Genomic DNA, 14,750 nt, shown 5'->3' on the forward strand with positions numbered 1-14,750 from the left:
CCCCAACAGCCCTCACTAATGTACAGGGCCCCAACAGCCCTCACTAATGTACAGAGCCCCAACAGCCCTCACTAATGTACAGAGCCCCAACAGCCCTCACTAATGTACAGGGCCCCAACAGCCCTCACTAATGTACAGGGTTCCCAACAGCCATAGTGTTGATCATTGACAGTGTAGAAGGGAGTCCTTGGAACTGAGCTGGATTTGTTTACGTTCTCTGCCCTCTAATGGTAGAACGTAGACATTGTAGATAAGCGACCACCTCCAGACCCATATATGGGTGCATACCTTTTCCGTAGCTTGATCATTGTCTCAGGCCGGTTAGCTCAGTTGGTTAGTGCGTCGTGCTAATAACGCGAAGGTCGCGGGTTCGATACCCGTACTGGCCATCAGGATTTATTAGTATTTTTACTATGAATGTCTACAGTGTCTCATAACTCTATTGATTGGGTTCTACCATATGCGTTTTAAATTAGTAGTATGAATTGTCGATTGTTATTGTGGAGTGACATTTTATTGTAGGAGTTTTTTTTTTAATGGTAGGACTTTTCATTCGTCTTTTATCATCCAAGGAAGGAAGGAGGACAGGGACTTCATGGACTAAGAGACAGAGAGACAGAATGGTGAAGAAACAGATAGACGGGTCCATCAATCATTTGATTCATTCAATATTCACACACACACACACACGCACACACACGCACACACATAGTCTTGTACAGCTAACCTTGTGGGAACACACAATTCAATCCCATTCAAAATCCTATTTTCCATAACCACTAACCCTAACCTGTTCTCTTTTAACCTTACTTTAACCTTAACCCTAAACCAAAAACCTAACCTTAACCCTAAACCAAAAACCTAACCTTAACCCTAACCAAAAACCTCACCTTAAACCTAAACCAAAAACCTCACCTTAACCCTACACCAAAAACCTAACCTTAACCCTAAACCAAAAACCTAACCTTAACCCTAAACCAAAAACCTAACCTTAACCCTAAACCAAAAACCTAACCTTAACCCTAAACCAAAAACCTAACCTTAACCCTAAACCTAACCTTAACCCTACACCAAAAACCTAACCCTAAACCAAAAACCTAACCTTAACCCTAAACCAAAAACCTAACCTTAACCCTAAACCCTTAACCAAAAACCTAACCTTAACCCTAAACCAAAAACCTCACCTTAACCCTAAACCAAAAACCTAACCTTAACCCTAAACCAAAAACCTAACCTTAACCCTAAACCTAACCTTAACCTTAACCCTAAACCAAAAACCTAACCTTAACCCTAAACCTAACCCTAGCTCCTAAACCTAATTCTAACTTTAACCCTAAACCCCATATAAATAGCATTTGCTCTCGTGGGGACTAACACTCTGTAAACAGGAATGACAAGCTAAAGTTATCTAGATAGTCACAGAAATGTACGTTCAGCCTGTTCATTATTTCCGTCCGAGTTGACTTATCTTACGAAGTCAGCTTGGTTTAACATAGTTCCTTTCTTTTTTGACCTCGACATTGTTGCTGGATCGATACTTTCATAGTTAGCATGCTGTCTCTGCTAGCTAGGTTATGTCATCTGGAGTTGAAATAGGGCCCCAACAGCCCTCACTAATGTACAGGGTTCCAACAGCCCTCACTAATGTACAGGGCCCCAACAGCCCTCACTAATGTACAGGGCCCCAACAGCCCTCACTAATGTACAGAGCCCCAACAGCCCTCACTAATGTACAGAGCCCCAACAGCCCTCACTAATGTACAGGGCCCCAACAGCCCTCACTAATGTACAGGGCCCCAACAGCCCTCACTAATGTACAGAGCCCCAACAGCCCTCACTAATGTACAGAGCCCCAACAGCCCTCACTAATGTACAGGGCCCCAACAGCCCTCACTAATGTACAGGGTTCCCAACAGCCATAGTGTTGATCATTGACAGTGTAGAAGGGAGTCCTTGGAACTGAGCTGGATTTGTTTACGTTCTCTGCCCTCTAATGGTAGAACGTAGACATTGTAGATAAGCGACCACCTCCAGACCCATATATGGGTGTATACCTTTTCCGTAGCTTGATCATTGTCTCAGGCCGGTTAGCTCAGTTGGTTAGTGCGTCGTGCTAATAACGCGAAGGTCGCGGGTTCGATACCCGTACTGGCCATCAGGATTTATTAGTATTTTTACTATGAATGTCTACAGTGTCTCATAACTCTATTGATTGGGTTCTACCATATGCGTTTTAAATTAGTAGTATGAATTGTCGATTGTTATTGTGGAGTGACATTTTATTGTAGGAGTTTTTTTTTTAATGGTAGGACTTTTCATTCGTCTTTTATCATCCAAGGAAGGAAGGAGGACAGGGACTTCATGGACTAAGAGACAGAGAGACAGAATGGTGAAGAAACAGATAGACGGGTCCATCAATCATTTGATTCATTCAATATTCACACACACACACACACGCACACACACGCACACACATAGTCTTGTACAGCTAACCTTGTGGGAACACACAATTCAATCCCATTCAAAATCCTATTTTCCATAACCACTAACCCTAACCTGTTCTCTTTTAACCTTACTTTAACCTTAACCCTAAACCAAAAACCTAACCTTAACCCTAAACCAAAAACCTAACCTTAACCCTAACCAAAAACCTCACCTTAAACCTAAACCAAAAACCTCACCTTAACCCTACACCAAAAACCTAACCTTAACCCTAAACCAAAAACCTAACCTTAACCCTAAACCAAAAACCTAACCTTAACCCTAAACCAAAAACCTAACCTTAACCCTAAACCAAAAACCTAACCTTAACCCTAAACCTAACCTTAACCCTACACCAAAAACCTAACCCTAAACCAAAAACCTAACCTTAACCCTAAACCAAAAACCTAACCTTAACCCTAAACCCTAAACCAAAAACCTAACCTTAACCCTAAACCAAAAACCTCACCTTAACCCTAAACCAAAAACCTAACCTTAACCCTAAACCAAAAACCTAACCTTAACCCTAAACCTAACCTTAACCTTAACCCTAAACCAAAAACCTAACCTTAACCCTAAACCTAACCCTAGCTCCTAAACCTAATTCTAACTTTAACCCTAAACCCCATATAAATAGCATTTGCTCTCGTGGGGACTAACACTCTGTAAACAGGAATGACAAGCTAAAGTTATCTAGATAGTCACAGAAATGTACGTTCAGCCTGTTCATTATTTCCGTCCGAGTTGACTTATCTTACGAAGTCAGCTTGGTTTAACATAGTTCCTTTCTTTTTTGACCTCGACATTGTTGCTGGATCGATACTTTCATAGTTAGCATGCTGTCTCTGCTAGCTAGGTTATGTCATCTGGAGTTGAAATAGGGCCCCAACAGCCCTCACTAATGTACAGGGTTCCAACAGCCCTCACTAATGTACAGGGCCCCAACAGCCCTCACTAATGTACAGGGCCCCAACAGCCCTCACTAATGTACAGAGCCCCAACAGCCCTCACTAATGTACAGAGCCCCAACAGCCCTCACTAATGTACAGGGCCCCAACAGCCCTCACTAATGTACAGGGCCCCAACAGCCCTCACTAATGTACAGAGCCCCAACAGCCCTCACTAATGTACAGAGCCCCAACAGCCCTCACTAATGTACAGGGCCCCAACAGCCCTCACTAATGTACAGGGTTCCCAACAGCCATAGTGTTGATCATTGACAGTGTAGAAGGGAGTCCTTGGAACTGAGCTGGATTTGTTTACGTTCTCTGCCCTCTAATGGTAGAACGTAGACATTGTAGATAAGCGACCACCTCCAGACCCATATATGGGTGTATACCTTTTCCGTAGCTTGATCATTGTCTCAGGCCGGTTAGCTCAGTTGGTTAGTGCGTCGTGCTAATAACGCGAAGGTCGCGGGTTCGATACCCGTACTGGCCATCAGGATTTATTAGTATTTTTACTATGAATGTCTACAGTGTCTCATAACTCTATTGATTGGGTTCTACCATATGCGTTTTAAATTAGTAGTATGAATTGTCGATTGTTATTGTGGAGTGACATTTTATTGTAGGAGTTTTTTTTTTAATGGTAGGACTTTTCATTCGTCTTTTATCATCCAAGGAAGGAAGGAGGACAGGGACTTCATGGACTAAGAGACAGAGAGACAGAATGGTGAAGAAACAGATAGACGGGTCCATCAATCATTTGATTCATTCAATATTCACACACACACACACACGCACACACACGCACACACATAGTCTTGTACAGCTAACCTTGTGGGAACACACAATTCAATCCCATTCAAAATCCTATTTTCCATAACCACTAACCCTAACCTGTTCTCTTTTAACCTTACTTTAACCTTAACCCTAAACCAAAAACCTAACCTTAACCCTAAACCAAAAACCTAACCTTAACCCTAACCAAAAACCTCACCTTAAACCTAAACCAAAAACCTCACCTTAACCCTACACCAAAAACCTAACCTTAACCCTAAACCAAAAACCTAACCTTAACCCTAAACCAAAAACCTAACCTTAACCCTAAACCAAAAACCTAACCTTAACCCTAAACCAAAAACCTAACCTTAACCCTAAACCTAACCTTAACCCTACACCAAAAACCTAACCATAAACCAAAAACCTAACCTTAACCCTAAACCAAAAACCTAACCTTAACCCTAAACCCTAAACCAAAAACCTAACCTTAACCCTAAACCAAAAACCTCACCTTAACCCTAAACCAAAAACCTAACCTTAACCCTAAACCAAAAACCTAACCTTAACCCTAAACCTAACCTTAACCTTAACCCTAAACCAAAAACCTAACCTTAACCCTAAACCTAACCCTAGCTCCTAAACCTAATTCTAACTTTAACCCTAAACCTCATATAAATAGCATTTGCTCTCGTGGGGACTAACACTCTGTAAACAGGAATGACAAGCTAAAGTTATCTAGATAGTCACAGAAATGTACGTTCAGCCTGTTCATTATTTCCGTCCGAGTTGACTTATCTTACGAAGTCAGCTTGGTTTAATATAGTTCCTTTCTTTTTTGACCTCGACATTGTTGCTGGATCGATACTTTCATAGTTAGCATGCTGTCTCTGCTAGCTAGGTTATGTCATCTGGAGTTGAAATAGGGCCCCAACAGCCCTCACTAATGTACAGGGTTCCAACAGCCCTCACTAATGTACAGAGCCCCAACAGCCCTCACTAATGTACAGGGCCCCAACAGCCCTCACTAATGTACAGGGCCCCAACAGCCCTCACTAATGTACAGAGCCCCAACAGCCCTCACTAATGTACAGGGCCCCAACAGCCCTCACTAATGTACAGAGCCACAACAGCCCTCACTAATGTACAGGGTTCCCAACAGCCATAGTGTTGATCATTGACAGTGTAGAAGGGAGTCCTTGGAACTGAGCTGGATTTGTTTACGTTCTCTGCCCTCTATTGGTAGAACGTAGACATTGTAGATAAGCGACCACCTCCAGACCCATATATGGGTGTATCCCCGTTCCGTAGATTGATCATTATCTCAGGCTGGTTAGCTCAGTTGGTTAGAGCGTCGTGCTAATAACGCGAAGGTCGCGGGTTCGATACCCGTACTGGCCAGCAGGATTTAAAATTTTGTTTTACTATGAATGTCTACAGTGTCTCATAACTCTATTGATTGGGTTCTACCATATGCGTTTTAAATTAGTAGTATGAATTGTCGATTGTTATTGTGGAGTGACATTTTATTGTAGGAGTTTTTTTTTTAATGGTAGGACTTTTCATTCGTCTTTTATCATCCAAGGAAGGAAGGAGGACAGGGACTTCATGGACTAAGAGACAGAGAGACAGAATGGTGAAGAAACAGATAGACGGGTCCATCAATCATTTGATTCATTCAATATTCACACACACACACACACGCACACACACGCACACACATAGTCTTGTACAGCTAACCTTGTGGGAACACACAATTCAATCCCATTCAAAATCCTATTTTCCATAACCACTAACCCTAACCTGTTCTCTTTTAACCTTACTTTAACCTTAACCCTAAACCAAAAACCTAACCTTAACCCTAAACCAAAAACCTAACCTTAACCCTAACCAAAAACCTCACCTTAAACCTAAACCAAAAACCTCACCTTAACCCTACACAAAAAACCTAACCTTAACCCTAAACCAAAAACCTAACCTTAACCCTAACCAAAAACCTCACCTTAAACCTAAACCAAAAACCTCACCTTAACCCTACACAAAAAACCTAACCTTAACACTAAACCAAAAACCTAACCTTAACCCTAAACCAAAAACCTAACCTTAACCCTAAACCAAAAACCTAACCTTAACCCTAAACCAAAAACCTAACCTTAACCCTAAACCTAACCTTAACCCTACACCAAAAACCTAACCCTAAACCAAAAACCTAACCTTAACCCTAAACCAAAAACCTAACCTTAACCCTAAACCCTAAACCAAAAACCTAACCTTAACCCTAAACCAAAAACCTAACCTTAACCCTAAACCCTAAACCAAAAACCTAACCTTAACCCTAAACCAAAAACCTAACCTTAACCCTAAACCAAAAACCTAACCTTAACCCTAAACCAAAAACCTAACCTTAACCCTAAACCTAACCTTAACCTTAACCCTAAACCAAAAACCTAACCTTAACCCTAAACCTAACCCTAGCTCCTAAACCTAATTCTAACTTTAACCCTAAACCCCATATAAATAGCATTTGCTCTCGTGGGGACTAACACTCTGTAAACAGGAATGACAAGCTAAAGTTATCTAGATAGTCACAGAAATGTACGTTCAGCCTGTTCATTATTTCCGTCCGAGTTGACTTATCTTACGAAGTCAGCTTGGTTTAACATAGTTCCTTTCTTTTTTGACCTCGACATTGTTGCTGGATCGATACTTTCATAGTTAGCATGCTGTCTCTGCTAGCTAGGTTATGTCATCTGGAGTTGAAATAGGGCCCCAACAGCCCTCACTAATGTACAGGGTTCCAACAGCCCTCACTAATGTACAGAGCCCCAACAGCCCTCACTAATGTACAGGGCCCCAACAGCCCTCACTAATGTACAGGGCCCCAACAGCCCTCACTAATGTACAGAGCCCCAACAGCCCTCACTAATGTACAGGGCCCCAACAGCCCTCACTAATGTACAGAGCCACAACAGCCCTCACTAATGTACAGGGTTCCCAACAGCCATAGTGTTGATCATTGACAGTGTAGAAGGGAGTCCTTGGAACTGAGCTGGATTTGTTTACGTTCTCTGCCCTCTATTGGTAGAACGTAGACATTGTAGATAAGCGACCACGTCCAGACCCATATATGGGTGTATCCCCGTTCCGTAGATTGATCATTATCTCAGGCCGGTTAGCTCAGTTGGTTAGAGCGTTGTGCTAATAACGCGAAGGTTGCGGTTTCGATACCCGTACTGGCCAGCAGGATTTAAAATTTTGTTTTACTATGAATGTCTACAGTGTCTCATAACTCTATTGATTGGGTTCTACCATATGCGTTTTAAATTAGTAGTATGAATTGTCGATTGTTATTGTGGAGTGACATTTTATTGTAGGAGTTTTTTTTTTAATGGTAGGACTTTTCATTCGTCTTTTATCATCCAAGGAAGGAAGGAGGACAGGGACTTCATGGACTAAGAGACAGAGAGACAGAATGGTGAAGAAACAGATAGACGGGTCCATCAATCATTTGATTCATTCAATATTCACACACACACACACACGCACACACACGCACACACATAGTCTTGTACAGCTAACCTTGTGGGAACACACAATTCAATCCCATTCAAAATCCTATTTTCCATAACCACTAACCCTAACCTGTTCTCTTTTAACCTTACTTTAACCTTAACCCTAAACCAAAAACCTAACCTTAACCCTAAACCAAAAACCTAACCTTAACCCTAACCAAAAACCTCACCTTAAACCTAAACCAAAAACCTCACCTTAACCCTACACCAAAAACCTAACCTTAACCCTAAACCAAAAACCTAACCTTAACCCTAAACCAAAAACCTAACCTTAACCCTAAACCAAAAACCTAACCTTAACCCTAAACCAAAAACCTAACCTTAACCCTAAACCTAACCTTAACCCTACACCAAAAACCTAACCCTAAACCAAAAACCTAACCTTAACCCTAAACCAAAAACCTAACCTTAACCCTAAACCCTAAACCAAAAACCTAACCTTAACCCTAAACCAAAAACCTAACCTTAACCCTAAACCCTAAACCAAAAACCTAACCTTAACCCTAAACCAAAAACCTAACCTTAACCCTAAACCAAAAACCTAACCTTAACCCTAAACCAAAAACCTAACCTTAACCCTAAACCTAACCTTAACCTTAACCCTAAACCAAAAACCTAACCTTAACCCTAAACCTAACCCTAGCTCCTAAACCTAATTCTAACTTTAACCCTAAACCCCATATAAATAGCATTTGCTCACGTGGGGACTAACACTCTGTAAACAGGAATGACAAGCTAAAGTTATCTAGATAGTCACAGAAATGTACGTTCAGCCTGTTCATTATTTCCGTCCGAGTTGACTTATCTTACGAAGTCAGCTTGGTTTAACATAGTTCCTTTCTTTTTTGACCTCGACATTGTTGCTGGATCGATACTTTCATAGTTAGCATGCTGTCTCTGCTAGCTAGGTTATGTCATCTGGAGTTGAAATAGGGCCCCAACAGCCCTCACTAATGTACAGGGTTCCAACAGCCCTCACTAATGTACAGAGCCCCAACAGCCCTCACTAATGTACAGGGCCCCAACAGCCCTCACTAATGTACAGGGCCCCAATAGCCCTCACTAATGTACAGAGCCCCAACAGCCCTCACTAATGTACAGGGCCCCAACAGCCCTCACTAATGTACAGAGCCACAACAGCCCTCACTAATGTACAGGGTTCCCAACAGCCATAGTGTTGATCATTGACAGTGTAGAAGGGAGTCCTTGGAACTGAGCTGGATTTGTTTACGTTCTCTGCCCTCTATTGGTAGAACGTAGACATTGTAGATAAGCGACCACGTCCAGACCCATATATGGGTGTATCCCCGTTCCGTAGATTGGTCATTATCTCAGGCCGGTTAGCTCAGTTGGTTAGAGCGTTGTGCTAATAACGCGAAGGTTGCGGTTTCGATACCCGTACTGGCCAGCAGGATTTAAAATTTTGTTTTACTATGAATGTCTACAGTGTCTCATAACTCTATTGATTGGGTTCTACCATATGCGTTTTAAATTAGTAGTATGAATTGTCGATTGTTATTGTGGAGTGACATTTTATTGTAGGAGTTTTTTTTTTAATGGTAGGACTTTTCATTCGTCTTTTATCATCCAAGGAAGGAAGGAGGACAGGGACTTCATGGACTAAGAGACAGAGAGACAGAATGGTGAAGAAACAGATAGACGGGTCCATCAATCATTTGATTCATTCAATATTCACACACACACACACACGCACACACACGCACACACATAGTCTTGTACAGCTAACCTTGTGGGAACACACAATTCAATCCCATTCAAAATCCTATTTTCCATAACCACTAACCCTAACCTGTTCTCTTTTAACCTTACTTTAACCTTAACCCTAAACCAAAAACCTAACCTTAACCCTAAACCAAAAACCTAACCTTAACCCTAACCAAAAACCTCACCTTAAACCTAAACCAAAAACCTCACCTTAACCCTACACAAAAAACCTAACCTTAACCCTAAACCAAAAACCTAACCTTAACCCTAAACCAAAAACCTAACCTTAACCCTAAACCAAAAACCTAACCTTAACCCTAAACCAAAAACCTAACCTTAACCCTAAACCTAACCTTAACCCTACACCAAAAACCTAACCCTAAACCAAAAACCTAACCTTAACCCTAAACCAAAAACCTAACCTTAACCCTAAACCCTAAACCAAAAACCTAACCTTAACCCTAAACCAAAAACCTAACCTTAACCCTAAACCCTAAACCAAAAACCTAACCTTAACCCTAAACCAAAAACCTAACCTTAACCCTAAACCAAAAACCTAACGTTAACCCTAAACCAAAAACCTAACCTTAACCCTAAACCTAACCTTAACCTTAACCCTAAACCAAAAACCTAACCTTAACCCTAAACCTAACCCTAGCTCCTAAACCTAATTCTAACTTTAACCCTAAACCCCATATAAATAGCATTTGCTCTCGTGGGGACTAACACTCTGTAAACAGGAATGACAAGCTAAAGTTATCTAGATAGTCACAGAAATGTACGTTCAGCCTGTTCATTATTTCCGTCCGAGTTGACTTATCTTACGAAGTCAGCTTGGTTTAACATAGTTCCTTTCTTTTTTGACCTCGACATTGTTGCTGGATCGATACTTTCATAGTTAGCATGCTGTCTCTGCTAGCTAGGTTATGTCATCTGGAGTTGAAATAGGGCCCCAACAGCCCTCACTAATGTACAGGGTTCCAACAGCCCTCACTAATGTACAGAGCCCCAACAGCCCTCACTAATGTACAGGGCCCCAACAGCCCTCACTAATGTACAGGGCCCCAATAGCCCTCACTAATGTACAGAGCCCCAACAGCCCTCACTAATGTACAGGGCCCCAACAGCCCTCACTAATGTACAGAGCCACAACAGCCCTCACTAATGTACAGGGTTCCCAACAGCCATAGTGTTGATCATTGACAGTGTAGAAGGGAGTCCTTGGAACTGAGCTGGATTTGTTTACGTTCTCTGCCCTCTATTGGTAGAACGTAGACATTGTAGATAAGCGACCACCTCCAGACCCATATATGGGTGTATCCCCGTTCCGTAGATTGGTCATTATCTCAGGCCGGTTAGCTCAGTTGGTTAGAGTGTTGTGCTAATAACGCAAAGGTCGCGGGTTCGATACCCGTACTGGCCAGCAGGATTTAAGATTTTGTTTCACTATGAATGTCTACAGTGTCTCATAACTCTATTGATTGGGTTCTACCATATGCGTTTTAAATTAGTAGTATGAATTGTCGATTGTTATTGTGGAGTGACATTTTATTGTAGGAGTTTTTTTTTAATGGTAGGACTTTTCATTCGTCTTTTATCATCCAAGGAAGGAAGGAGGACAGGGACTTCATGGACTAAGAGACAGAGAGACAGAATGGTGAAGAAACAGATAGACGGGTCCATCAATCATTTGATTCATTCAATATTCACACACACACACACACGCACACACACGCACACACATAGTCTTGTACAGCTAACCTTGTGGGAACACACAATTCAATCCCATTCAAAATCCTATTTTCCATAACCACTAACCCTAACCTGTTCTCTTTTAACCTTACTTTAACCTTAACCCTAAACCAAAAACCTAACCTTAACCCTAAACCAAAAACCTAACCTTAACCCTAACCAAAAACCTCACCTTAACCCTACACCAAAAACCTAACCTTAACCCTAAACCAAAAACCTAACCTTAACCCTAAACCAAAAACCTAACCTTAACCCTAAACCAAAAACCTAAACTTAACCCTAAACCAAAAACCTAACCTTAACCCTAAACCTAACCTTAACCCTACACCAAAAACCTAACCCTAAACCAAAAACCTAACCTTAACCCTAAACCAAAAACCTAACCTTAACCCTAAACCCTAAACCAAAAACCTAACCTTAACCCTAAACCAAAAACCTAACCTTAACCCTAAACCCTAAACCAAAAACCTAACCTTAACCCTAAACCAAAAACCTAACCTTAACCCTAAACCAAAAACCTAACCTTAACCCTAAACCAAAAACCTAACCTTAACCCTAAACCTAACCTTAACCTTAACCCTAAACCAAAAACCTAACCCTAGCTCCTAAACCTAATTCTAACCTTAACCCTAAACCTAACCCTAGCTCCTAAACCTAATTCTAACTTTAACCCTAAACCCCATATAAATAGCATTTGCTCTCGTGGGGACTAACACTCTGTAAACAGGAATGACAAGCTAAAGTTATCTAGATAGTCACAGAAATGTACGTTCAGCCTGTTCATTATTTCCGTCCGAGTTGACTTATCTTACGAAGTCAGCTTGGTTTAACATAGTTCCTTTCTTTTTTGACCTCGACATTGTTGCTGGATCGATACTTTCATAGTTAGCATGCTGTCTCTGCTAGCTAGGTTATGTCATCTGGAGTTGAAATAGGGCCCCAACAGCCCTCACTAATGTACAGGGTTCCAACAGCCCTCACTAATGTACAGAGCCCCAACAGCCCTCACTAATGTACAGGGCCCCAACAGCCCTCACTAATGTACAGGGCCCCAATAGCCCTCACTAATGTACAGAGCCCCAACAGCCCTCACTAATGTACAGGGCCCCAACAGCCCTCACTAATGTACAGAGCCACAACAGCCCTCACTAATGTACAGGGTTCCCAACAGCCATAGTGTTGATCATTGACAGTGTAGAAGGGAGTCCTTGGAACTGAGCTGGATTTGTTTACGTTCTCTGCCCTCTATTGGTAGAACGTAGACATTGTAGATAAGCGACCACCTCCAGACCCATATATGGGTGTATCCCCGTTCCGTAGATTGATCATTATCTCAGGCGGGTTAGCTCAGTTGGTTAGAGCGTTGTGCTAATAACGCGAAGGTCGCGGGTTCGATACCCGTACTGGCCAGCAGGATTTAAGATTTTGTTTTACTATGAATGTCTACAGTGTCTCATAACTCTATTGATTGGGTTCTACCATATGCGTTTTAAATTAGTAGTATGAATTGTCGATTGTTATTGTGGAGTGACATTTTATTGTAGGAGTTTTTTTTTTAATGGTAGGACTTTTCATTCGTCTTTTATCATCCAAGGAAGGAAGGAGGACAGGGACTTCATGGACTAAGAGACAGAGAGACAGAATGGTGAAGAAACAGATAGACGGGTCCATCAATCATTTGATTCATTCAATATTCACACACACACACACACGCACACACACGCACACACATAGTCTTGTACAGCTAACCTTGTGGGAACACACAATTCAATCCCATTCAAAATCCTATTTTCCATAACCACTAACCCTAACCTGTTCTCTTTTAACCTTACTTTAACCTTAACCCTAAACCAAAAACCTAACCTTAACCCTAAACCAAAAACCTAACCTTAACCCTAACCAAAAACCTCACCTTAAACCTAAACCAAAAACCTCACCTTAACCCTACACCAAAAACCTAACCTTAACCCTAAACCAAAAACCTAACCTTAACCCTAAACCTAACCTTAACCCTACACCAAAAACCTAACCTTAACCCTAAACCAAAAACCTAACCTTAACCCTAAACCCTAAACCAAAAACCCAACCTTAACCCTAAACCAAAAACCTAACCTTAACCCTAAACCAAAAACCTAACCTTAACCCTAAACCCTAAACCAAAAACCTAACCTTAACCCTAAACCAAAAACCTAACCTTAACCCTAAACCCTAAACCAAAAACCTAACCTTAACCCTAAACCAAAAACCTAACCTTAACCCTAAACCAAAAACCTAACCTTAACCCTAAACCAAAAACCTAACCTTAACCCTAAACCTAACCTTAACCTTAACCCTAAACCAAAAACCTAACCTTAACCCTAAACCTAACCCTAGCTCCTAAACCTAATTCTAACTTTAACCCTAAACCCCATATAAATAGCATTTGCTCTCGTGGGGACTAACACTCTGTAAACAGGAATGACAAGCTAAAGTTATCTAGATAGTCACAGAAATATACGTTCAGCCTGTTCATTATTTCCGTCCGAGTTGACTTATCTTACGAAGTCAGCTTGGTTTAACATAGTTCCTTTCTTTTTTGACCTCGACATTGTTGCTGGATCGATACTTTCATAGTTAGCATGCTGTCTCTGCTAGCTAGGTTATGTCATCTGGAGTTGAAATAGGGCCCCAACAGCCCTCACTAATGTACAGGGTTCCAACAGCCCTCACTAATGTACAGAGCCCCAACAGCCCTCACTAATGTACAGGGCCCCAACAGCCCTCACTAATGTACAGGGCCCCAATAGCCCTCACTAATGTACAGAGCCCCAACAGCCCTCACTAATGTACAGGGCCCCAACAGCCCTCACTAATGTACAGAGCCACAACAGCCCTCACTAATGTACAGGGTTCCCAACAGCCATAGTGTTGATCATTGACAGTGTAGAAGGGAGTCCTTGGAACTGAGCTGGATTTGTTTACGTTCTCTGCCCTCTATTGGTAGAACGTAGACATTGTAGATAAGCGACCACCTCCAGACCCATATATGGGTGTATCCCCGTTCCGTAGATTGATCATTATCTCAGGCCGGTTAGCTCAGTTGGTTAGAGCGTCGTGCTAATAACGCGAAGGTCGCGGGTTCGATACCCGTACTGGCCAGCAGGATTTAAAATTTTGTTTTACTATGAATGTCTACAGTGTCTCATAACTCTATTGATTGGGTTCTACCATATGCGTTTTAAATTAGTAGTATGAATTGTCGATTGTTATTGTGGAGTGACATTTTATTGTAGGAGTTTTTTTTTTAATGGTAGGACTTTTCATTCGTCTTTTATCATCCAAGGAAGGAAGGAGGACAGGGACTTCATGGACTAAGAGACAGAGAGACAGAATGGTGAAGAAACAGATAGACGGGTCCATCAATCATTTGATTCATTCAATATTCACACACACACACACACGCACACACACGCACACACATAGTCTTGTACAGCTAACCTTGTGGGAACACACAATTCAA

General features: G+C 41.6%; 7 non-coding genes across 7 annotated transcripts; all 7 read left to right on the forward strand.

The window, feature by feature from the left end:
* Positions 1-315: 315 nt before the first annotated feature.
* Positions 316-389, forward strand: trnai-aau. Its single transcript has one exon. It is a non-coding gene; the product is annotated as a tRNA-Ile (tRNA).
* Positions 390-2,081: 1,692 nt separating this feature from the next.
* trnai-aau lies at positions 2,082-2,155 on the forward strand. The gene has a single exon. It is a non-coding gene; the product is annotated as a tRNA-Ile (tRNA).
* A 1,692-nt stretch (positions 2,156-3,847) lies between these two features.
* Positions 3,848-3,921, forward strand: trnai-aau. The gene has a single exon. It is a non-coding gene; the product is annotated as a tRNA-Ile (tRNA).
* A 1,608-nt stretch (positions 3,922-5,529) lies between these two features.
* Positions 5,530-5,603, forward strand: trnai-aau. The gene has a single exon. It is a non-coding gene; the product is annotated as a tRNA-Ile (tRNA).
* Positions 5,604-10,848: 5,245 nt separating this feature from the next.
* Positions 10,849-10,922, forward strand: trnai-aau. Its single transcript has one exon. It is a non-coding gene; the product is annotated as a tRNA-Ile (tRNA).
* Positions 10,923-12,587: 1,665 nt separating this feature from the next.
* trnai-aau lies at positions 12,588-12,661 on the forward strand. The gene has a single exon. It is a non-coding gene; the product is annotated as a tRNA-Ile (tRNA).
* A 1,654-nt stretch (positions 12,662-14,315) lies between these two features.
* On the forward strand, positions 14,316-14,389 carry trnai-aau. Its single transcript has one exon. It is a non-coding gene; the product is annotated as a tRNA-Ile (tRNA).
* The last annotated feature ends 361 nt before the right edge of the window (positions 14,390-14,750 follow it).

Source organism: Oncorhynchus mykiss, unplaced genomic scaffold, assembly GCF_013265735.2.
Source record: "Oncorhynchus mykiss isolate Arlee unplaced genomic scaffold, USDA_OmykA_1.1 un_scaffold_85, whole genome shotgun sequence".
Lineage (NCBI taxonomy): Eukaryota > Metazoa > Chordata > Actinopteri > Salmoniformes > Salmonidae > Oncorhynchus > Oncorhynchus mykiss.